At 40.4% G+C, this 24,599-nt stretch overlaps 1 protein-coding gene across 1 annotated transcript in view; it reads right to left on the bottom strand.

Annotated features, from left to right (window-relative positions):
- Positions 1–24,591, bottom strand: part of Grem2 (gremlin 2, DAN family BMP antagonist) — a 94,067-nt gene extending 69,476 nt beyond the window's left edge. The window contains exon 1 of the mRNA XM_010605851.1: positions 24,437–24,591. The gene's annotated coding sequence lies outside the window, so the exon portion shown is untranslated. The remainder of the gene's footprint in view (positions 1–24,436) is intronic.
- Between the last annotated feature and the right edge of the window lie 8 nt (positions 24,592–24,599).

The following is a 24,599-nucleotide window of genomic DNA, read 5'->3' as shown; positions in this document are numbered from 1 at the left end:
ATGTATTTGCTTTCTGAAAACATCTTGCATTTTCTTTCTCCTGCTTACCACACCTTCTAATTCACCTTTTGTGGGATTTTAAGATTTCATTTCACTTGAGTGAACCCTAAGAAACATCATTTCCTGTATCTCCTGGCACCTTGCCTTGTAATCTATAATTACATTCAATCACAACTTGAAAGTATAATTTCTGGAATGCGGTGGCACTTTGGAAATAATTCATTGCAAAAAAAAAAAAGTTGCATCTCCAGTATAATATGCATTAATCTCATGGAGAAAAAAAGAGGATAAAAAGAAAAGGAGAATATTTTCAGCCTCAGTAAACTTCGGAGTTATCTAACCACATAAAAATGCAGCCACACTTTAGGAAAAATATAAAAATATGACAAATAACCAATGACAGATTCCCCTGTTCCCTCCCTAATCAAGCCATGGAGTTGGTTTCCACTGCACGCAGTGGTACCAATGCACCTAGCCTCAGGGCCTCTTTTTGTGGTACCGGGGATCGAACTTAGGACCTTGCGCTTGTGAGGCAGGTGGCAGAACCACTGAGCTAAATCCCTGGCTCTCAGTACCTCTTTTGAAGGCAGAGCTACATTTGCCTCTGCAATTTGATATTCTATTATTATGCTCTGATCACCAAATATGCTTCATGTAAATCCTACTTTCAAAATCACCTTCTTCCTTCTGTTTCTGCCTATGTCTCTCCCATTTCCATTTTCCCTGCGCCCACCCCATTTTGAAGCTGACCTCTGCCTTGCACCCTTCAGGGCGACGCCTTCCCCTTCTCCACACAGGTTGATACCAGGACTCTGATGAGAACTGTGGCGTTGTCGTCATCGTTTTCCACCATCCTTTCCATTTGGAAAAAAGAGCAGAGGGTGGCCTTAACATGAAGCTCTAGAGCTGGGTGTTGCTCCTGGGTGGCAAGGGGCTTGTCTCACATGAGTGAGGCCCTGGGTTCAATCCCTAGAACCCTACCTCATCCTCAGAAAAGCTCTGAGTCTTAGTCCATCTTTCAGCCACACATCTTTATTTGAAGATTTCCCGTTCGTAGTGAGACTTGAGCTGGACACTATAGGCAAAATGCTCTATCAGTCTGACCTACATCACTGCTGGGACCAGGGTGACTTGAGGGAAGTGAGAAGGGTGATGGGTTTCAGGGGACAAACACTCTGCAGCTCTTGCCAGGGCAAGGCAGGGCAGGTGAGGTGGCCTTTCATTTTTTGCCTTGGACTAACTGTCATCTGGGACTCAGCTGTGACCAAAGGGTTAAATTTTTAGCATGAAAGACTGCACCAAATGAATAAAATATGCTTATTTCTCCTAAGGTAGATGTACTTAGTGCAGACTGAAGCCTTAGATTAAAGAAATAAAATTCTTAATGGAGGATCTCCTTAAAAATTTCCAATGGATACATAGTAACCTTAAGGCTGGGGATTTAGCTCAGTGGTGCCACTGCCTGCCTCATAAGGGCAGTCGTGAGTTTGATCCGAGTTTGACCCCTGGTATCAAAATCAAACAAACAAACAAACAAAACATAGTGATCTTCTTTTCCTAGGAAAGAGCCCAGTCCTTGGTTTGAAGAACGCTGTGCCCAGAGTGCAGGAACTTGAACATTTGAAAAGAATTTTCAGCTGATGCGCTCCTTTTCAGAGCCATTTCCCCACTAGGGTGCTCAAATTGAGTTTAAAAGGAATTTTACTATATTTAATTCAGAACCCAACCCTAAAAAAATAAAAAGCAAACAAAATCCACAAAAACCTTACAGCCAAAAAAAGCCCTTTCTCCAAGTTACTTTAGAAACTGTAGAACAAGTAGATTTAAAGGGAAATTTTCTTTGCCTCAACCTAACATTAAGACAAAGATTACTACATAGTGACAAAGCTAAATCATCTCCAGAGGATAGAGTTACTTGCTCACTAACCACTATCATCTGCCAAGAACTAGTATGCTACAAATACTTGTAAAGCTGCCTGGACTAGAAATCCATTACTAGCAAAAGTACAAGTCCATTTTTATTCTAGGTAATTAATCTAATTTGACTTTCTCCCATCACTGCTTAGCAGAAATGGATGCCGACTCCCTTCCCTGTGAAGGACAAACAGATTTTAGAAGGACTCCTCACTGAGTGACCGTAAAGCAATGGTCCTCCTTTTTGTTTACGCCGCTTTGGTGTCTGGTGAATTCTCCAAGTGCAGATGCTTGTCCAGGATGAGCTTCTTAGTACAGATTATACCTAGGACCTGACACTGATGTGTAAGGGAGGAGCTGGAGCTGGGGAGAAGAGCCAGGGAAGACCCAGGAGCCAGGTCCCCTACCCCAAAAGAAAACAACAAATAACCACACTCCATACCCACATGGTGATAACACACAGAGATTACAGAACTGTGATCAGTTAGGTCAGCTGCTTCCTTCCAGGAGAGATGAAAAGGCATTTATGTTGCTATAAATAAAATGGCTCTTACAGAAGAAAGTTCAAAAGTGTTGCTTTCAGTTCTGCATCCAGTATCGACTTAAAATACCTGTGGCCAGGAAACTACATGGTTGGAGATGCCTTTCCAGAGTCCCAGTCAGTCTTCCTCTTCTACTGAAAGTGCATTAAACTAAAAATGACAGACTGCAGTGGCAAAACAGAGAAAGGACTTAATATCTATCAGGTAGCAAAGCAATCAGTGCAGAATTTTTGAAACCATATGTAACATAAAGACATTTCTGAATGGAAATGATTTTACATTCTAACAGGATTATTTGACCCTATGCTCAGGTTTGATTTTTTTTCCTATTCTGAAGCTAATGCTTTCTTAATTATGTGGATCAATTAGAGAAAAATTAGAAAAGACAGATCAGCAGAAATGGAAATCATTGAGAAGCCTACCACCCAAAGATAACCCATTAAAATTTGCACTGTGTATATAAATACCTCCTTCCAGACTTTTATGCATGTTTGTATACGCATACATTTTTCCAAAAATTTGTCAACCCAGGTTCTCACTTTCATGAGTGTTTTTGTGTAAATACAATATTCTTATCTGCATTGTATTACTTCATGTAGATATAAACTATGGATGTATTAGATTAGGTTGAAATGTACTATCATAAATGGCATCCTCGTCAATCCAGATATATTGCAAAATGCTTGACTTCCTTTTCTTACTCGGGACCTTGTGCTTGCGAGGCAGGCGGCGGCAACCACTCAGCTAAATCGCAGGCCCTCTTGACTTTCCTTTTAATTGTGAATGAAAAACTACCGGTGCTTAACTTTTGAGCCCCATTCAGGTAGTGTTGGAGAGGAGGTTGTCCGTCTTTGGCTTGACAGGTGCATTCGCTGGAGCAGAAGTTGTCAGTTTCACCCCACCATCTCTTCACCTTTCCTATTCATTCTGCCCTGGCTCTCTAGGACCAGCACCATCCTATTCGATGGAAGACAGCTGTCAAACTGCCACCTGGAACCACTGTGCCTGTGAGCACAGGTTGCTGGAAAGGCCTGGGAGTTCACTTCCTCCCAGGAGAACTCTTTTAACCACTGATTGACAGGTGGGGCTGGAGCGGTATCTCCGCCTTCGCATCTAGGCAGGGTGTGTGGGCGGTGTACTTTTCCCTGTGTTTCCGTGATGCCCCACTAGATTCAGTTTGCCAACTGACTTCTGGCTTCAAATGCAACGTCTGCTGACTGCTTTCCTTCCTTTTGTTCCTTGACCATTTCTTCCTGCAGCTACCATTATCTCCTGCACTTTCCATTGCATTGCTTGCACGGCAGTCTTGGCTTCATGTCTGCTCTGGGCAAGCTCAAACGCTGGCACCTGTTGTGGTACCGGACGGCAGAGACTCTGCGGGTGTGGCCTGCGGCTGCTGTTGGGGGATTGTGGGAAATCATGTCATCGTCAAACGGAAATGCATTCACGCAGCACAGCAATGTTTCGGGGAAAAATGATGACGCAAATTATAACCCTAAGACTATAATGAAGTTTAAAACTGCCTATTTCCTAGTGAGGATGTAGCTGTCATACTTTTTTAGCTTATCTATCACATCTCTTCTGTTTGTCATCATGCTGGTGTCTACTGTGCTGTCAGTCATATAAAAGTATACCATGAACCCACACAGGAACGGTAAAAATAGCTGATAATGACTATAAGTGACTATATAGCTCACATATTAACTGTGTACTTTTCATCCTTATTTTAGAGTGTACTTCTACTTATTTATTTTTTTTAAAAAATCTTAAAAACAGCGGGTTGATGTTCTGTCAGCATCCCTTGACTGGGTCGGGACAAAGCGTCTAGCTTTGTGAAAGTGCTTTCTATGATGTCCCACAGTGACAAAGGCCCTTACAATGCATTTCCCAGAGGCACCCCTGTGCTTAAGCAGCACACGATCTCCTCTCACATCAGGATGGCACTTTCTGCATTGACAGGGAAACAGCACATCGCGGGCCCTCTTTGATTTTCACATGGGAAAACTGTTGACTTCTGGAGTGTAAGAGTTTCATGTGTGGGCCAGGTCATGAGGTAATGAGAGATGGAAACAGCCTCAGAACCAATGCCTTCTGACTAGGTAACTGAACCTCTCCCAAATGGCACTCATGTGCCAAAAGTGAAGTTGAGATGGGATGAAAACATTGCCTGATTTAAAGTCTGAATGTTAAAATGTCAGAGTACAGCAGTCCCTCCTCAGGAAATATATTTTAAGACTCCTAGTAGCTGCCCAAAAAGTCAGACAGTATGGAACCCAAATATATTGTTTTTAAATACATACATGCCTACAAAAAAGTCTAATACCTAAGTTATTCACAATATGAGAATAACAATCATAATAAAACAGAACAATTATACAAACATACTTCAATAAATTTATGTAAATGTGCTCACTTCTCTTGAAAGAAGCAAAACAAATGCTATTGTTTTTGGACTGCAGTTACTTGCATAATACCTATGTTTCCTTCCCGATCTTACTTTCCACCTCTCATCCTCTTTCTGTTACTTTGCATGTATCTCTTCCACTTTTTCTTGGCACCGGCAGGTGAATTGTTTCTACAGGGCCCTACCTGAGATTGTAACCTCAACAATTGCCAACTAGTGGGACTTTGGTAGGTTGTACTTAGGGAGGACAGTGATGTGCAGACATAGGTATGGTTCAAACAGTGTGTGGTGAGCATTCTAAGACAGGTGCAAAGTCCTTTGGGAGGACAGAGGAAGGAAAGAAGTCCTAGCAGAGGGGGAAATGAAGGCTGGCTGGAACAGGTGGCCTTTAAACTGGGTCTGGAAGAGTGGGTAGGATTTCAACAGATGGATGTTGGTATGGGACAGGAGGAGAAAGGAGCAGCACCAGCATAGAAAATGCATTTCTTTTTTTTTGCAGAAAAATGCAAACAAAACACCCAAGCAGAGTTCAGGGGATTGGCTCACAGGCATATGGGCAGAGGTGGAAGAGACGTGCATATGATTATGTGGGAAAGGACTTTCCCCTAATGCCTGGAGTTTCTTTGATTTGATGAACAATGGTCTGTGAGCAGGAGAGTGTCATAGTTACATCTACATTTTAAGGACATTTACCTGAAGGTACACTTATTATTAGTTGCTCTTAATTGTGCTGTACTCAGCCATTCATCTAAAACAGAATAGAACTTATACAGAGTAACACAGGGGTATGGTCCTGGTACATCATCCAGCGCTTGCCTTCTTTCCAGCTTCAAAGTGAATCTTCAGATTGGCCCACTGCCATTTGCACACTAAGCTAGGAGCACACTTGTCTAACAGAAGCTCCTAGAACCTGGACCTGTGCTTTCTTAGAGCAAGGATTTTGTGCTTATTCTGCTGGGCTCTCATAATAGATGTTTTTACTGGGCCTTTCCTCCAAGAAGAGTTTTCTGCCCACCCTAAAGTGATATGTATGCTATTCCCTACAGAGCAACTGGCAGCATTAACTATTGCTATTCTAAGTGTTTATTTCTTATTCCCTACCACTGTACTTGGCTCCACGAGACCAAGGATCAGACAGTTACCACCCTCGTGGGTCTTCCCAGAGCTTGGCAGAATGACTACACATAAGGTCTCAATATGTACTTGTTAAAGGAATGAATTGAATGAAGTATAATTAATTTGTTAGAAAACTGGAAAGATGTCACACTGCTCAGAGATAGACCCAAGTAAATTAATCAGCATCTGTTGACAGTGATTGTGATCGAGGACTCTGGAACCTCAGGTGCGTGTATGCAGAATATCTTCTATGTTTGGCATTATTTACTGACTCATGTTAATTTGATATATCATATTTAGGTAGAATTTCTTCTTGGTACCTTTGTTCTTTCTTCTCCACATCTCCTACCTCCAATATTTTCTGACCATTATTTCAACTAAATGCTACGCTTGGTGATTTTCCTAGTGACCTGGAAATGGATTGCTCTTTTGCAGATGATCATGGATTGGATTGCCCAAGATCTGGTCAGAAGTCATCATTTTCTGAAAAATGAGGGAGATTTTTGAAGTGGAAGGGGCTTTTAGAGGTCACCCAGCTGCTTGTGAAAGAGCTCCAGTAGCCAAAAGAGTAAGCCAGTACCTTTCCTAGCAATCTGATTTCCTGATTTAGTGCAAGGTATGGTGCTGTTTATGAATTTTTTTTTTTTTTTTTTTTTTTTGGTACCAGGGATTGAACTCTGGTCCTTGCACTTGCAAGGCAGGCCACTGAACCGCTGAGCTAAATCCCTGGCTGTGTTTATGGGGTTTTTTGATGGGAAATAAATGGATCCTAATTCTACTATATGAAGAACTTCATATTCAAAATGTTTGAATATGGTTTTCAGACAATGGTCCTTCAATTGACTATAAAATTTTCCAGTCTTATTCCAAGGGCATAAAAGCCAGTGACAGGAACCTCCATTTAGGCTACAACTGGAAGAATTCGAAAGGCTGAGGCTATAGCTGAGAGATACTCCTTTCTAACATTGGGACCAAAAACACCTTTAAATAGTGTATAAATTGTTTATATAATATTAATGTATAAAGTTAGGGAGGTTTGATTTGAGATGACTTTGAAAATTAAATCTCACCTGGAATATGAAATATTACTAATTAATAATCCTATGATTTCTAGAGTGAAATGCACTCATAACTATGAGATTATAATTCATCACATTTTAAGAAATAGTCTTGACAAATTTTTACTGTGTGGGTGAACATCATGAGATATCTTCATAACAATAGTCTTTCATATTTGGGGCATTTATTTACCTTACTTTTTGAAAATCTGTGCACCAAAAATATTGAAACTTAATTAGTAGTTAAAATTGTGCTTTTTAGTTATCTTCAAAATTCAAACAGGTGGAACTCCAAGATTTGATATTATCTGAAAAATAGGATTTGCTGATGTCTTCCTTAATGGAGTCCTCCATTGGATGCATAACATGGAAAACTTACAACTCTGAAATGTAATGCGAACTTTCTAAGAACAGCACAACTCTGCACATGATCATGTATTTATGTCCCTCAAAAATGTTGATGACTTTAGTCCCTCTCTTGGTCTTTATTGCAAAGACAGGGAGCCTTCAACACACAGTTCGGTGTTGTCCCTTACACGTTGGTGTTGCAGGGGAGAGATGTGTTCTCCCGGCCCAGGTGTAAGGCTCAGCATTTTGTCTGCAATGCTTCCTCCTGCTTCTCTGCTCCCTGAGGACATTCTGGGTGCTTGTTAAGGCCCATCGGAGGTGTCACCTCCTCTGAGAAGCTCCTTTCTCTTGGGTTCCTGATGTATGACGGGGAAGGGTATGAGGTTTCTCTGTGGTCCACTGTCACTTGGCTCCTACCTCTTACAGGACATGGATCTCGGTGTCCTCTACCGGGAAGCGGAGAAGTATGGTGCTATGTACTCAAGCTTTGGAACTTGAACCAGAACAGGTTCATCTAGCTGAGTCTCAGTATTCTGATTTGAAAACCCAGCACAATTGCATTATTGATTATTGGGATTTGGTGAAGAGTGAATGAGACAATGAACAAACTCAGTTAACAGAATGTGTGTCAATTAGCAGAAAGTTCTTCGTGAATGGTGGTTAGCGCTATTACTGTTATTAACGTGTGTCACCCATGTGTCTTTTTGTACAAGACTGTGAGCTTCCTTGGGAAATCTTCAACAGAGCCGAGCCTCAGCTTGGCACTCAGTGGATTCTCATTCTTGTAAATGGACAGATGTAACTGTTCTTGATATCTGTTAAATGATATATGTGATTTGACAAGGACTCTGCTATCTGAAAGGGCTGACACTACCTTAGTGAACAGATGTGTCCCTTGTTCTTTGTCCTTGTTTGCCCTGCAATGGCCAGGCCACTGCCTGCCCCCTAATGTGATTACAAATAGCACCCTCTTTCTCTCTTTGAAAAGCAGTCTAGTTTGGATGATGAATGTATGGTCACCAGGACTTTGAGAGGAATTTCATCAGCTTGATTCCCAGAAATTAAGCTCCTCAGTAGCAATGCACATACCACATTCAGCAGGCATTGCTGGGAGCAGCCAATTTCTGCACAGAATTGAAGGCCTTTGTGCAAAGAAAATGCTCCATCAGTACAGCTGATAAAGGAATAAAAGGATGAAAATTGGGTCATTCTTTATACTTTTTTCCAAGAAATAAATTAGGGATGAATATTATATATAATCTAAGAGGATAAGAAAATTGAATGGGAAACTCTGCCTCCCATATAGAATGAGTGCTGGAATAATCCTAGGTGGTAGAAGAGTTGAGAATTTAGCAATAAATCCAAAACAAGATATAAGAGAAAGAACTCAGAAAAAACAAAGATTATATATATTATTTGGCATATGACTAATAAATCATATCTTCAGGGAACACTACAGTGAAATTCAATGTGTAGATTCTGAACTAGGTCTCTCTCTCTCTCTCTCTCTCTCTCTCTATATATATATATATATATATATATACATATATACACACATATGTATAGATATGTACACAATGCATGCATAATATATATGAGGTTACTAGAATATATAATACATTATATATCATATATCTGTAATGTTTATATGGCAAAATCTATTTATCTATCTATCCACACACAAGATTTTAATATGCATGCAGTTGGCCCCTAACAAAGGTGAAGTGAATATCTTCTTCATCACCTCCAGTCTCCTTTTCTTAACCTCCTTTCCTTTATTAGGGGTGGCCTTCACTTCTTTGTGTTCACTTTTCCTGGTACCCACTGCCTCCTCTGCAGATCTTGGCAGCCCAAGGCTTTTGGGGTCAGTGTTCAAATATCCCAGCAGGGTGTTCTTTTCAGGTCATACTCCAAATCATGGAATGAAGGGAATGAATTCCCACGAAAGGAATCTCAGGCAGCAGACAACCACTGGGAAGGCAATCTGGGAATCAGGGTAACTCCTGGAATTGTCTAGAGGTGGCACATGGAGTCGACGGAAAGCACAAGCTTTGCAGTCAGTGTGGCTTTGAATTCTGGCTTCTTGCTATTGGCAGTGTGGCTTTGGGCTTTCATTTGTATGAAGGGGGTAATAATAATACCTAACTCTCAAGTCTACTACGAAAATTAAGCAACTTGAAGTGCTTATAAAACATCCAATGGCCTTCCCAGGTCACAGGGTAGCATGAAGGTGAAGAGTAACAGCTTTGGGGGCAGACGGGCAAAGGACCTCATTTTGCTAAGGGGAAATAACTTGACACCCCATCTTAAGCACAAGGATAATAACACTTTCCTCACAAGGTTGTTGTTAAGGCTTACATACAATACACTTAAAAGATTTACCTCCGTTCTTGGTACAGTACACGCTAAATACGTTGTGGCTATTATGACAACAGTTATTGTTAGGTTGTTCTCTTCTTCTCTCTGACTTGATAGGCATTACTTTTATTGTCATTGTCACTATTGTATTGATGACATTCCTAAATTCACTTGAGATGAATTTTTTAAAATTTGTGTACAAGGTAGAACTCTGAATTTAGTAATCAGTTATTTCATATATTTGTCATGTGGGGAAAGCTTAGCCAGTGTTTGAGAAATCCATTTCTTCCCAGTGGAAAGTTAGGGAAATGCAAAACAATAGAAGGATAATTTAATTTTTATTGTCCCACTTGCTACTTAACAAAGGTCACCTGCCCAATATAGCAAGGTGACCTATTTTTAATGCCATCTCAGGCTGTTGAGCACAGATTAAAGCACTCAGGTAAGTCCCTGTTGTGAAACAGGATTTCAATTCAGTTGGCTGTAGTCACATAGATGTACCCAAATTATTGTCTGATAGGAAAACAAACATTTAGTTGTCTCCTTGTGCATATTTGGAAGACAGAAAAAACAAAAAGACAGGGATCTGACCTTTGGGCAGTCACTTTCTCCATCCTGCATTCTGGCAGGTGCACAAGTAAATAAAGGCTGAAAACTATGAGCCTACTCTGCCATTCCTTCTTGTGACCTTAAAATTTAGCCAATGCCAGATATGAAATCAGAAACAGAGTATTACTACTCTACTTTGGCACATTCCCTTCTTAAAATCCTTTTTTTTTTTTCCAAAGAATTACACCTGAATGTGACTTGCCTGGATTCCAAAAATTTTTTTTATGATTGTGGTTATAGTCCTTCAGGGAAAGCCAGGAATGAAACCAATGCCTCTGGTATGCCACAAAACACAGGAGCCAAAGCTTGCAGGATACAGTGCCAAAGGCAACTCCTGAGTCACAGGAGAGAAAATTAGAAAGATACTTTAGTTGCTGCCTACTGTATGCATTTACTAATACTTGAAGGAATGGGGAGCAAACTGCACAGCAGAGCTGCTGTACTATCACAACATAACACTCAACTACTGAAAATATGATGTGTGAGAGCTGTATACTTCCGAGGACAACAAGCACGACATGTCTTCCAGGGGGATGTGTGTGTCACAGTCTGTGCTAAACTACTGAGTGATTCGGATGCCTGTTTTCACCCTATTCTCCTTTCATTTCTCAGAGGTAGACCTCACTGTTAAATACTGCTGTTGTTTGCTTACAAGTTTATTTCTCCTACAAGTCTGTTGGAAGGAACTTCATTCTTTTTTTAAATTCCCGGTACTTGGCTCATTGTAGAAACTCAATGAATGTTTGTTGAACATATAGAAATCAGAACTCTGACTTTGTTATATTTAAATAATTAGAGAGTCTCTCTTTCAAATATACATGCTTTAAATGTATCACTCTGTGGGTGTGTGTGTGTACGTGTGTGTGTGTGCGCGCACGCACGCGTGTCCTCAAAGCATTTTCTAGGCAGTTACCCTGTGCCAGCTACTGAGGGAGTTACACAGATGGAACAAATTCTTTCCTGTCCCTTAGTGCTATTGTTAAGTCTGTGTTGTGCATCACATTAATATATTCAGAAGCCACCTCAATAAATATTTGGGGGTTTATTTGATGGTTCTGGCTGTCATTTGCAACTGAAAATCAAGTCAACATTCCTGCAGTTAATGTTAGCTATACAACTCCAAGCCTCAATCAGCCAATGTTTGAATCATATGAATACAATCTTCAGTTTTACTGCCATCAAGAAACAACAGGAATATCTAATATAAGAATTAGGAATGCATATCAGCTTTCACGGTGCAGTTTGGAGATAATAAAAGTACACTTCTGTGTTCTCATGAAAGGGACTTCTGGTAGCCAAACTATTGTTGTAGTACGTGGTGAGTCTAAAGACCCCAACCAGCTCTGTGCCTTTGATCTTTTGATTTCTAAAGTTATGGGATTTTGCACGCTACACTGATAATCTGGAAAAATGTACAATCCCTATAAACGTGAATTTTCTATTAGTCCAAGAATAATCATTTATAGAAAAACCACCTGTGGGTATGTACCACCCTTACAAAGACCTAAGATATTTTTACAACTGACAATTGTTTTCTTCCTTCTTACAAATCTGTGTGGTGCCTATACAGACATCATTTGCTCTTTTATTCAGCTCCAAGTAGAGTTCAGAATTTTTGCTCCAAATTTGGATAAAAAGAACTTGTTATTGAGGACCGGCGAGGAAAAAAAAAAAAAGAACTTGTTATTAGAAGTTGTTTTTATCTTCCACAGTGCAGTTACTTGAAGTCAGCAGCACATAACCTCAGCTGGACTAGGCTGGCAAGCAAAAAATGAAGTAGCCATGGAATATGGCTTTTGTGCCTTGAATGTTTTGCATGATGTTTGCCCTGCTTCCTACCACTTTCTTCCCTGGAGGCAAATGCCTGCTTGTCTCTGTAAGGAATAATACTCGCTCTGCAGTGAATAGTCCATCTGGCTGCTGACTTTCATTGTCCTCTAGGGACACTATTTGTGAGGATGCTGTCATCCACCCATCCATCTCTCCTTCCTTCCACCCCATAGAGGTATCTGAAGTATGTATCTACTATTTTTAGGGAGTCTTCCAGGTAAAGGGGCTGGTTATGTGGATGTATAATTCTAGAAATAAAAGGGGGAAAGAGTGTTCAGAAGCAGCACTATACCAACACCAGCTGGCAGGATGATGTTTCCAGGGAATGACCTTCTTGTGACAAGTGGAGGGGAAAAGTTCTGGATGGGTTCAGACACAGACTCATTTCCCTCCCTGAATCCTGTCCTGAGGCTGCATTTGCTCCTTAAAGGGATTCAAAGCATGGCCGAATGCACCACTCCAAATGGTATAGTGTCCAGATAGAGACACTGGCTTGGGGGTGGGGAAAAAATCTGAATGCAGGTATCACAACAATGATTTACCTTGTTGTTGTCTGCGAGCCAGCTCGGGGAACAAGGTTAGGGAGCAAGGGGCCGAAACATCCCTGGGAAGTTGCTGGAATGCTTCCGCTTTATTCAGGAAATGCACAGGCTTATATAGGGAGCCAGGGGGGCAGAGCATGGGAGGAACATTTAACATTTGGCGATATCTTATTGGCCAGACATGGCGGAGTGATTTTTCTTGGGCGAGGCGAAGGAGTCACAGACTAGGAGCGGAGGTGTAGCCTGTTGGACCAGGATCTATGCACTTTGACGAGTTAACTCAGTCTTAGTAAGGTCTCCTTAGCTCAGAGACAGGAGTGACGCGTGCCTGGCCCAGCCAGGCTTGACCTTCTCCCACACTATCTAACTCCATACTAATCTCTTGTTCCAAACAGAAGGGAAAAACAAAAAACAGCAAAGCAAAACAAAACAAAATACCACAATACTTGGAAACCCAAGAAGGAGGGCCAAAGGGTCCCACTGCTACTCTATCAGTCACACAAACTGTGGATCATGCTGGGCTTCTACAGGTAATTTGGACTATTTTAATGGACCTCAGTCTCAGTCATCCAACCTCTAGGATAATTTGTCATTGCAGTGAGCAGTAAGAAAAATTATTCGGCAACAACAATAACACACTTTGTGCATTCTTACGAAATTTTTCTATTACCTCAAAGAGAAATGATTTCTCTCCAAATTTGGTACATGTCCTGTAGCCTGCACCTTGGACTTTTGCAAAATTGGTCTTGCAACAGTTTGTGTACCAATGATTTAGGCTCATCCTCGGGGCAAATGATTGAAAGGAGCCAGGCATAGCAGAAAGTCTCAAGGATGAATTAGGAAACCCGGCTCTAATGCTAGTCCAACAAACTAGCCTGCAGTCTTGAAACGCATGAAATATTGTGTGCTATGGATTTCATAGCTGTAAAATGAGGATACTAAATAAGTTACTTCTTTAGACTTTAACATTCTAGGAGTTAGAAGACATCAAACACCAAACAAGTGTCAGGGGTAAAGAAGGCAGAAGGGAAACCATGAGAAATGGCATACTGTGATTTGCCCAGGCCCTACAGAAGCAGATCAGGATCCTCCTTGGGAGTAACATTTTCCTCCTCCAACACTCAAGACATCTTATGTGTTCACATTTTCCCTCGTGCTCTTGTTATTTACATACATGTCTTGTTTTTCCCATGAACTTTAAGCCACTTACTGACTGCAGGAAGTTAGAGGATTTACTGGACCACAGCGAGCCTCCACGGTTCGTTGGTAGTATATGGGCAGTAGAACTGACTTCAAGAACTTAATAAAATGTGTTAAAATACCTACACTACATAGCGTGTGACAGACAAATCCTCTCTTATCTCCTTCAGGCTCACTGTTAGCAAAACCAATGCCATTCAAAAGAAGTTCCATGAGTATAGCAGAATACAGAAGGCATTTGTAGGAACATCTTGGAGGTGTTCGCTCTGCCTCAGCATAAGTCCCAAATAAAACACTTTACCTCCCCAGAAACCTCCAGCGCCTGCCAAGACTCCAGAAATGCTGAAAGCTATTTGCTGTCAACGCTTCCATGGAGTTGAATGAGAGAGAGGCTGCTTGCTTTATCATCACCAGGATTCTTTTCTGAAGTTTATAGTTGTGTACTTGGTAGTCTGGAATGCAGCACTGTAGCATAAGATTGCTGCTCCCCCTCATTCCACCCCATGATGATATCTAAAATGAGTAAAGTCAGACCTAGGCTTCCTCACATTTTTCTTCCTTAACTAAAAAAAATGTATAAGGCCATTGATTTCATAATAACAGTGATGTCCACAAAGTCATTCATTCATTTATTCACCAAAAATTAAGGAGCGCTCAGCACAAAAGAGAAGAAAAGAACATGGAAAGAGAATTCTAACGGAGCATGAAGCTACTAGTGGAACACCATGCAGACAGGTTCTGACTCTTCAAGATACCAGCTACATCTGATCCACGGTGGCCACCTGCAACCATCCGGTTCATCCACTCTACAAGAACTCATGTTTGAGACCAACCAGTTAAAATATAGAAATGTGGGGCATGAGTTATGCCCCAAGGGACTCTTCCTTCTTAGGAAGCCATGTGGCTCAATACAGTGCAAATTCAAGCTCTTCTTCACTCTGCCTTGACCAGAGAGAGCCTCAGTGTTGGGTAGTACTATAAGGGCTCCACTTTATAACAGATGGATGACTCTCTTCAACGAGATCCCGTTTGTCTGATTCTCTAGCACAAATTTGATTGACTTACAAGGTGACCTATTCCTTTCAGGGCAACTGCAGGTATTAATAAAGACTGACTTCTAACTCGCCAAATTTACTACTCTGTTGAGTGAAGTTTTTTTTAACATTTTATACCTCATGAACCAATTCTGGGTGTGTTGAAGACTACAGATTTCTTGAAATAATGTTTCATTTGTTTTGTGTTAACTAGGGATTTCTCCCAGGAACTTGTACATGCTAACATGTGCTCTACCACTGAGCTACATCCTCAGACCTCAAAATAATTTTTTAAAAAATTTAGACAGCATATCATATTAAAGATATATATGTATATTAATAAAAGAATAAGATTCTTTCATATATGTAGAGCAAAAGTATGATAAAGAATTACATGGCCTTTTTTAATGTACCGCAATTTTGAAGTAGTGATAAGTGTAAGCGGTCTTTTGAGATATTTGTATAAGGTGGAATGTGATATGAACAGGACTTTGGTTTCTATTGATGACAAAGATGCAGTTTTGCTAATACTACTATAGGTTTTTCCATTTGTAACTGCAGGGGATGTGACATTTCAGTTACTGGTTAGTAGAACCTCCAACATGCAATTTTTTTCCCCAACCAAGTACACAAATTCTCCTGAATTCTCATATACCCCACCCTCACAGAAAAGAACACTTGTTTGAGAGATGTTTTTAAAAACTGCCTTCTGAAAACCACACAGAGGAAACTTTAGTCCTGTTAAACTATCCTGCTTCTCAAATAGCCTTATCACTTTCCTCTGCATGAGCAAGAATTTGTTAATTTTCAGTGATCCTAGAAAGTTAGCATACATTCCAGATTGTTGTGACCAGCCCACATAATCTCACAGGAATGAAAAATAAACTTGCAGGGACACTTTGGCATCCTTTAATAATGAATAAATTTTCTTTTACTTGGGAATAAATATGTCAAGATAGTTGATTTAGTATTTCAAAGCCTAAACAATATGACTTTTAAAGGGGATTGATTTTAATAAGCTGACTTTCTTACCAAAAGGACCATTTAAAATAGTCAAGGAAGTATGATGCAAAAGATAAGTAACACAAGGCAAAAAGGAAAAGATTCTGAGGATAAATGATGAAGTATGTCATTTGTTTTACCTCAGATAGATGCATGTGTGTTTAAACCTTGTTGAAGGCCATGATTCCCGGCAGGTAATAGCTCTCCCAAATTTCAGCTCTACATTCGGCGCACCGGGGTATCAGAAGATTTAGATAAGATAAAGTTCATTATCCACAACTTTTGTGCTGAACAGCAAAATTTAACTATGAAACTACACTCTGTCCTCAAGAGAAAGTTTGAAATGTCGTGAAAAATGTAAAAATAAGTAGACAAGGAAGAATAAAGCCATACTGAACTGAAGGGAGAAAGTTCTTGAGATAATGTAAAGAAAAGATTTTGGCTATTATAATGAACAGATTTAAGGTGTCAACTAGCTCGGATAGCAGGGCAAAAATAATTATGTGGATTTCAAACATCATTATAATTATTGGGTATTGTTTGTCTTTCCAAGTAGTATTGAGCTTGTTAAGGTAGCCTGTCTTCTTCACTATTATAACCTATAATCTTGCACATATTTTGCATATTGGACCATATTTTCTTAATAAATATTTATGAATAGGTGAATGAAGGCACAGTATAGTATAGAAAAGATAGAGGAGATGGGTTTGAAACTCACTTCTGATTCCTGAGACAGAGGACTAATATCTAGAATATATAAAGAACTAAAAAAATCAGACCTGCCAAAATAAAAGACCCAATCAAGTAAAATAAAGAGACACTTCATAGAAGAGGTATGGATTCCTAATAAACGCATGAAGAAATCCTTAACATCACTCCCTGGCCATTAGAGAAATGCAAATTAAAACGACTCTGAGATTTCATCTTACTCCAGAAAGAATGGTCATTATAAAAAAAAAATCAAATCATAACACACACGCTAGTGAGACTGTAGGGATAAAGAAACCCTTCTACACTGTTGGTGGGAATGTAAACTAGTAAAACCTCTGTGGAAGTCAGTATGGAGATGCTTCAAAAACTAAAAATAGAAATTCCATTTCACTGAGCTATTATCCTTATAATTGTCTCCCCCCGCAGAAGTTAAAAAGTCCTCATGCAACAGTGACCCATGAATACCCATGTTCATAGCAGCACAATTCGTATTAGCTAAGATTTGGAAGCAGACTATACGTCCATCAGCAGATGAATGGACAAAGAAAATGTGATATTTATACACGTCGAAGTACTACTCTGCCATAAATAAAGATAAACGTAAGTCGTCTGCAGGAAAATGGATACACCTTAAGTCATAATGGTAAGTGAAGCGCATCAGACACTCGAGCGAAAATGTTACATGGTTTCTTTTATGGGAGAAAGCTAAATTATAAATAATGGGAAAAATAAAAGATAGATAAGAGGAAGTAAGGAGATAGATATTTCTCAAATGGGAAAGAAATTAAGAGATAGAGCGGGTGGGAGGAGAGGGAAAGGGAATGGAAGGGAGAATTAGGATGTGTTGTGTACATGTAACCAACTCCACCAGTACGGGAGGTGGGAAGAGGGCCCACTTCTGCAAAGTACTGGGCTGTGTGACCTTCTGAAAACCCTAAATCTTAGTAATCTGATCTGTAAAGCAGGGATAATAATGATGATATCAGGTAGGACTTTTGTAAAGTTTAGATAATGCCTATACATGTTCAACAAGTAGTCATCCTTGAGTCACCTATTTTGACACAGGAAAGCATGTGGAACTATGTTCAGGGCCGGAATGAAGCACTGTGGTACCCTCCCATCTCTCATTGTCAAGAGGAAACTAGGGGGAGAATGGAGGCCCTGGCAGAGAGTGGGAGATACGTTAACAGGTCCTATGTTCCCTGAATTTCTTACATTCAGGGTTTTTCATAATAATCAGATAACTCCCCTCTAGGTAAAAAAGTACCTTAGTAGTGTTAGATCTTGTGAAACAAAGCAATGTCTCTATCCTACTTCTTCTAAAGTTTATATTATCTGAGTTGTCAGAAGTGAGAAACCTTAAGTATATTTTTCATATTATTTTTTGTGGTTGAAGACTTGAATATGTGTGTTGAAGCGCTACATTTCTGTACTACTCAAAATTTTTCATAAGGATCAATTAGGAGTGGTCTCTGGGTGGAGGATACAGCTTCTAGGCATCGGGCATGCCATTAGCAGTGGGGCTAAAACTGATACAGACTGAATTGGCTCTCAAGTGGAAGGGTGAGGTTTTTTGTGTTTTTGTTTTTGTTTTTTTGGTACCAGGGATGGAACTTGGAGCCTTTCGCTTGCGAAGCAGGTGGTGGCACCACTGAGCTAAATCCCCAGCTCTTTCAGGGTATTTTTTAAAATGTGTCTATAGTCTATTATATGGATGAAAACAACCAGTTATTTATACTCCTCTGAATATGAATCTGTCAGTCAATATTCAGTCAATCAAGATTGAAATCACATGTGTCATTTTAACCATTTTTTTAATAGGTTATTGTTATAGAAAAGTTTATTATTATTTGCGCATATGTGAATGACTGGATTACATGGAAACTCAATGCAAGAGTGATTATGAATATATCTTTCTGTATTATGCTAGCAATAACCACAGTATTTATTACTATTACACAGTGAAGAAGCTCAACAATATCTGTTAATGCATGCTTGTATGATTAGTTATATTCTCAGCTATGCAATGTTATCGAATGTCTCAAAACAAAACTTTCAGGGTGTGGTAAAGATGGAAACAAATAAAAAATGTGTCTACTGCAATTTGGTACATGGAATGCTTTCAACAAATGCTAGATAAATCTTAATTTTTCAAACGATTGGTATGAAAAAATTAAGGATCACTTGAAAATTTGATGACTTTTAGATTAGTAGTAAAGGCAGCTCATAGAGAAATCTCATTATAGAGCTGCTAGATTTTTATTAACATACTATGTCATGCATTGATCCTCTTTCCCAAAATGCTGCTACTATAGTTAGAAAATATACCACATTAACCAGTGTTCATGTTATAATTGCATTCAGAGGGACAAGGCTAGTTTTCCAAGGATGATAAGATTAGCTTCCTTTCGGCCCTTGCAGTCACAGCCCAGTTGAATAGTATTTTAAACACAGACAGTGTTTGTTCTAGACAAAGTCAACTTAGCATTTCACATGAGCTAACCCAGCGTCCCCCTAGGCAGCATGTCTTTTTCCCCTTCTCTCATTATTTAAATAAATTATAGGAGAGGAGAATTGTACATCGGAACTGCTACTAATCCATACCGTGAAAGTCACATTTGCAAATGTTTGTGTTCTTAGCCTCATGTCCTTCAAAACTCCCCATTCAAGAGCATTTTTCAGGAAGTCATTTATTGTCTTTGTTTCTAATTATCTTGCACTCATAATTCAGAAATGGCTCCTTAATGAAACATGCCCTCATGTTATCTTTTGTTTGTTTGTTTTTGGTACTAGGGATCAAACTCGGGACCTTGTGCTTGCAAGGAACCACTGAGCTAGATCCCGGGCCCTCCTCATGTTATCTTCTTATAAAGGTTATTGCATCAGCCAGATCATAATGATCAAGCTTACCCTGTTGTACTTCTCAATCAGTGACATAACTTCCAAGGAATTTCCCCTTCACTCATAAGATTTTTTTTAAAATGAAAAGTAATCTTTAAAAAAAAAAACAGAAAGAACCTGAAGTTTCTCTGATTATGGGAAAAAGAGTTGAGAAGTGCTACAATAAAAACTAGAAATGGAGATGCTTGACCTTATACTTTAGGTGATTTATCGTACAATCCCACCCTTGTCCCTCTAGTCTAGGACTTATTTCTCTTTCTTATTTGCTAAAGCACTGTCATTACAGCATAGCGTTGGTTCTGTGGTGACCTTGAGTGAAGCTCTCACGCTCATCCCAGCTTTCCCATCACTAGGACCTGTGTAGTTTTAGATAGTAAATGGGAGTGCAGAGAGGCTAATCTGGCTGAAAAGGGAGAGACACACTGGCAGCCCTTTCCTCCCAGACACCAAACAATCTTGACTTTGTCCTGGAGAGAAAAAACAAAACCTGTCCTTTTTTATTCAAGGACACTACACCTCCCAGCAGAGTAAGTAGCACCAGAGAAAGCAGACATCAGGACTTTCAAGGCCTAATTCGTGCACAAGAGCTGCTGACCCCCTGGGGCCAGCTCCCTGAGAGCCCTGGAATCCACCACCCCGGAAACCTCAGAATCACTCTTTTTCTTGAGAAGTCTTCTTGGTCTTCCCCTCCCCTCTGGGACCATCTGCAGGCCAATGTGCCTTCTGCCTTCTCCTCTCTCATGTGTAACCTCAGCCTTCCCTCTCCCAGAAAGCTGTTGCTCTGGGTCGTTCAAATGTGGTTTCCAGAGCCCAGCTCTGAACATTATCCCAGGCCCTTCACATTCAGTGTTGTGCAGTGGGACTGTGGAACTGCAGACAGCACAGACCAGGGTGCTCCTGGGCCAGCATCTCTAACCTAGCTAGGTGAGGGTGAACCTCTCAAGAGACCTCAATGCGCTTTGAGGACTTCTCCTTTAAAAGGGTTAATTCTCACTTCTGTGAGTGCTGTAGTTTGCACTTTAAATATGGCTCACCTCTGAACGTAACAACAGCACAAGACAGCAGCCTGTTACCTGTGAGTTTTAGGAGAGTTGTACTGGATTTACAATGGCCTACGTTCAGTCATCTGTGACCTCCTGAGAGGTAGACTTGTTCCTATTTTTTTAGCATGTCTCAGTCTCCAGATAACCCTATGAGAAACTCTGCCAGCCCTCCTCTTTTGAAATCCAAGTTTCTAGGATTCTGAAGGTATAAGTGATTGTCGGTGGATAAACTGTATTCTTGTTTCTGTAAACTTGTATTTGAGCCATGTTTTCAAGGCTAGGTTTACTGGCCAAATACAGCATAAACATTTACCCCTGGGGGACCAACTCAAGAAATCCTATTACTTCTCTTCCTGTTTTCCCTGTATGCTGTTTCATTTTTGCTCACCTATCTCCTGAAAGACTAAAGATAAAGGCTGCTTGAGTAGAGTCAAATAGTGAAGTTCATTAAAAAGACAGGGAAATAGAGTTCAGTATTAAGTAGGTTGTCGTTTTCCTAATTTTGCCAGGCAGCATCAATTACAGAAAGAAAACTAGAAATAAATCCCTCTGGATGGTGTATGCCTTTTTCAGACTCTGGACTCTGCTCTCCATAGGAGGAGGTTATATACATACAGTTGGACAGACATTTTTGAGTCATTTGAAGATTGGCATTGCCTCATGGTCAAGTACAGGCATTGCTTTTTCAGAGTCTGCATGCTGCCCTCTCCTGGCCTACATGTGCAGGAACATGACAGCACATCAAATGCATTGATTTTAAGCCCACACCTATGTGTGCTGTACCTGTGAACGCAGAGGAATGTATTGAAAATATCCCAGCCATCTCAGCAAGAGTATGTAATTGAAGCTGATTTGAGGAAGTCAATCCATTATTCCTTCGACTCCAGGATACACGAATACTCATCCATCATTATACTATCCACTTCAGACCTTTGTTCTCTAACCCTGTCATTCTTTATTTGCATAACTCCCACGTGGTTCTGAGAATCAACTCCAACTGCAAATCAGTGCTCCACCAAGGGCTAGGCCCTGACAATGTGCTGGCCAAGCAAAGATATCTTCCCTTTTAGAAGTGGTGGTAACAGGGATTATGCTGAAATTGTGCATTAGTGTTGAGATGAAGAGCCTGAAGACTTTACCTGATCAAAATTAATTCTACACACTATTGGGTCAGTGTGTCTCAGTCACAAAGACAAGGGAGCTGTGTGGTAGAAAGAGAAGCAAGAGAAACAACTAATCGAAGAAGTAGATGATACCACAGGTCTAATTTACAATTGCGCATCATTCCTCCTGAACAATTTGTCTCATGTTAGTTCTTTTGAAATGCATCTTAAGCTCAAAACTGGGTACATTTGTTTTGAAGCAAAGCATTTATTGGTACGTTTTAGATATACATCATTATAACACTCATCATAGGGAATCTGCACCTGTACATGATAGATCCTGCCTCTTCTTTTTTCCCAGACCCCCCCCATAAGAAAAAAAATGTGAAAATAGAAGGAAAAACATGGATCCAAAGCTTTTCTATACAGGGAAGGGAGGGGAGTGAGCACATGTTTCCTGGTTGAAATAATTCATGATCATGCTCCTAAATACTTAAAGGGTCCTAATACTGAGCCCACATCTCCAACCTGGCTCAACTGCACTACTACAAGTGTGGCTGGCCTAATCTGCTGTACACCTTCCCTTTTGCAATCTCTCAGTGTCTGCCCTTGACCCAGGAAGGCCAGTCCTCTCCATATCAACAACTCAGGGCCCAGACTCAGGCTCCTACCATTCCCGTGCACCGGAAGAGCATTACAGAAGAGTTATTTACCTTAAGGAGACTTAAGGGCATGTACCTTGTTTAGTCTTTGCCAAACTTGTAGCCCTAAAGCTCTGGTTGACTATACTAAGGTTTGTAACAAATGAACCTACTTCTCTCAATGAAGAATAATTCCACAAAACAGTGAATAATTATTGTTTATATTTACCCTTGAAAAGCCCTCTGTGTCTCAGTCTATACAAAGTGAATTTATTCAGCCCAGTCAATACCAACACGCCCAACATTGCTTCAGAGTTTGGATGGTAAGAGAGAAATTGGTTCCAATTTGCTTCAGATATTTATAGAAGATTGGCAACCCTCGTAATAATGCAAAACTACTCTTGTCACTAGTAATAAAACTTAGTAGGGTCAAGTGATTTATATTTATTTGAATCGATAAATGTGTTATAAGCAGTTTCCTTTTTGCTGTAAAGAAAAATATTCATTTATAAAATTAAAATGCTCTCTCCGAAATATAATATTGTACTCGCCATTTTTCTTCTTTGACACAATTTTTAAAAATACTTTGCTAAATAATTCACACCTGTGAATGGGCAAACCATGATGTTTTCATGATTCCAGGGCCATATAGCTAGCTTTTACCTGTTTCTTTTATCTTTTCTTTTCTTTCTTTTTTTTTTTTTTTGGCATTTCCCTTAATGACAAAGGAACATGTTAATCTGACAAAAAAAGAAAAAGAAAAAGCCAACATAAATCCTCCATTGTGGTACCTTATCTGCCTTGGCCAGACACAAAATTGCTCTGAAAACCCAGTACTGTAGAATGGCAAGAGGAGTGTGAATTAGGAAGGGCATGGGTTTGATCCACTGAGAACAGTGTCATTTAGACTGAGGACAACAAACTTGACTCTCCTGCACCTGCTGCAGTGAATGGGTCTTGTTGAACTAGGATCCCAACACGTAGTCTCCACTGCAGAAAAAGCACCGTTTATAGGGATTCAGAGCAATTGACTACTGGGACATGGGGATTGCCCAGAGCAAGAACAATCTTTTAACTGAGCTTTATTCAGTCCCCTCTGGCTTTTCCAGGGCAAGATCAAACTCATTAAGCAATATTAATTTAATCACAAATAATTATCAGGGGAGAAACATTACATAACTGTTTTCAAAATTGTGAATCCAACATGGTGAAATCCCATGGAAAACAAATTTGCTCTTCTTTTTAAGTTTTTTAACAAAATCTTCACCTCAAAATATAAAAGAAATAAGAAACAGGCAGAACATTACCAGCTTAATAAAATCACCCTAAAAAATGATATCCCCTTACAGGTATCAAATTTACTAGACAGCTAGCTCTCCAATTCCTAACTTTTTAATGGACTATTCTATGAGAGCTGGAAACTCACCCTGTTTGGAAATGAACAACTAAAATGCATTTTTAACTCATAAATAAGGTGAAAAAATAAAGTACACAGGAAAAATCACCAACAGTCACATTTAAATTCATTTAGCTCCTTATCTCTTGTTCACCTCCAACCCCAGCGAATCGAACCAGTGATATTAACCCACGTTGTCCCTTACTCCTTAAAAATCAAAACCATGTCCAAGTCGGCTGTAGCTGCATTCCTAAAGGAAGGTTATTGCTCTGTTAGGTAGGTGGGAAATGTTTAAAGACTGCTTTCTAATAATTAGACCGTGTGGGATTTGCTCTAGGTCCTCACTAGTAATGGAAGTCAGCCGGAGGTGTTTCTGGGTCGCCTGACAACAAACAGGTATTGAGAGTATTTGAAAGAAAGAGAATACAGTCCAGTTTAAAGGTCCTTGCTTCCACTCCGCTCATCCCATAGGGGTGTAAACCTGGTGGCCCGGAACACACGCCGGCAGGTATAATTACCCGGGAGGCTCGGGGGAGACCTTCACTCTCGCTTTCTACGGGACGGATCAGCCGGGAACAAAGTCAACGCATCCCACCCGCCCCGTACGGTCAGGACTCAGAGACCCTGTGTCTGTCTCTGTCTGTCTGTCTGCCTGTGGCGGATTAGTCGTGACAAGCCTGGTACCTGCAATGACGGGATGGAGCCTCCTCCTCGGGTCCCTGGTCTCTCCCTCGCCTTGGGGTGATATAGTCCACAGCGGGGTCCCAGCCTGGTCTCCCGCGGCCGCGCTCCGAGGCACCGCAGACGGAGCCCAGCAGACGCCCATAGGAGAAGCGCGGGGCGCGGG

Source organism: Fukomys damarensis, unplaced genomic scaffold (genome assembly GCF_012274545.1).
Source record: "Fukomys damarensis isolate Sample0158 unplaced genomic scaffold, DMR_v1.0_HiC HiC_scaffold_11, whole genome shotgun sequence".
NCBI lineage: Eukaryota > Metazoa > Chordata > Mammalia > Rodentia > Bathyergidae > Fukomys > Fukomys damarensis.
The sequence above is the reverse complement of the archived record's forward strand: the minus strand, read 5'-3'. Positions and strand labels throughout refer to the sequence as shown.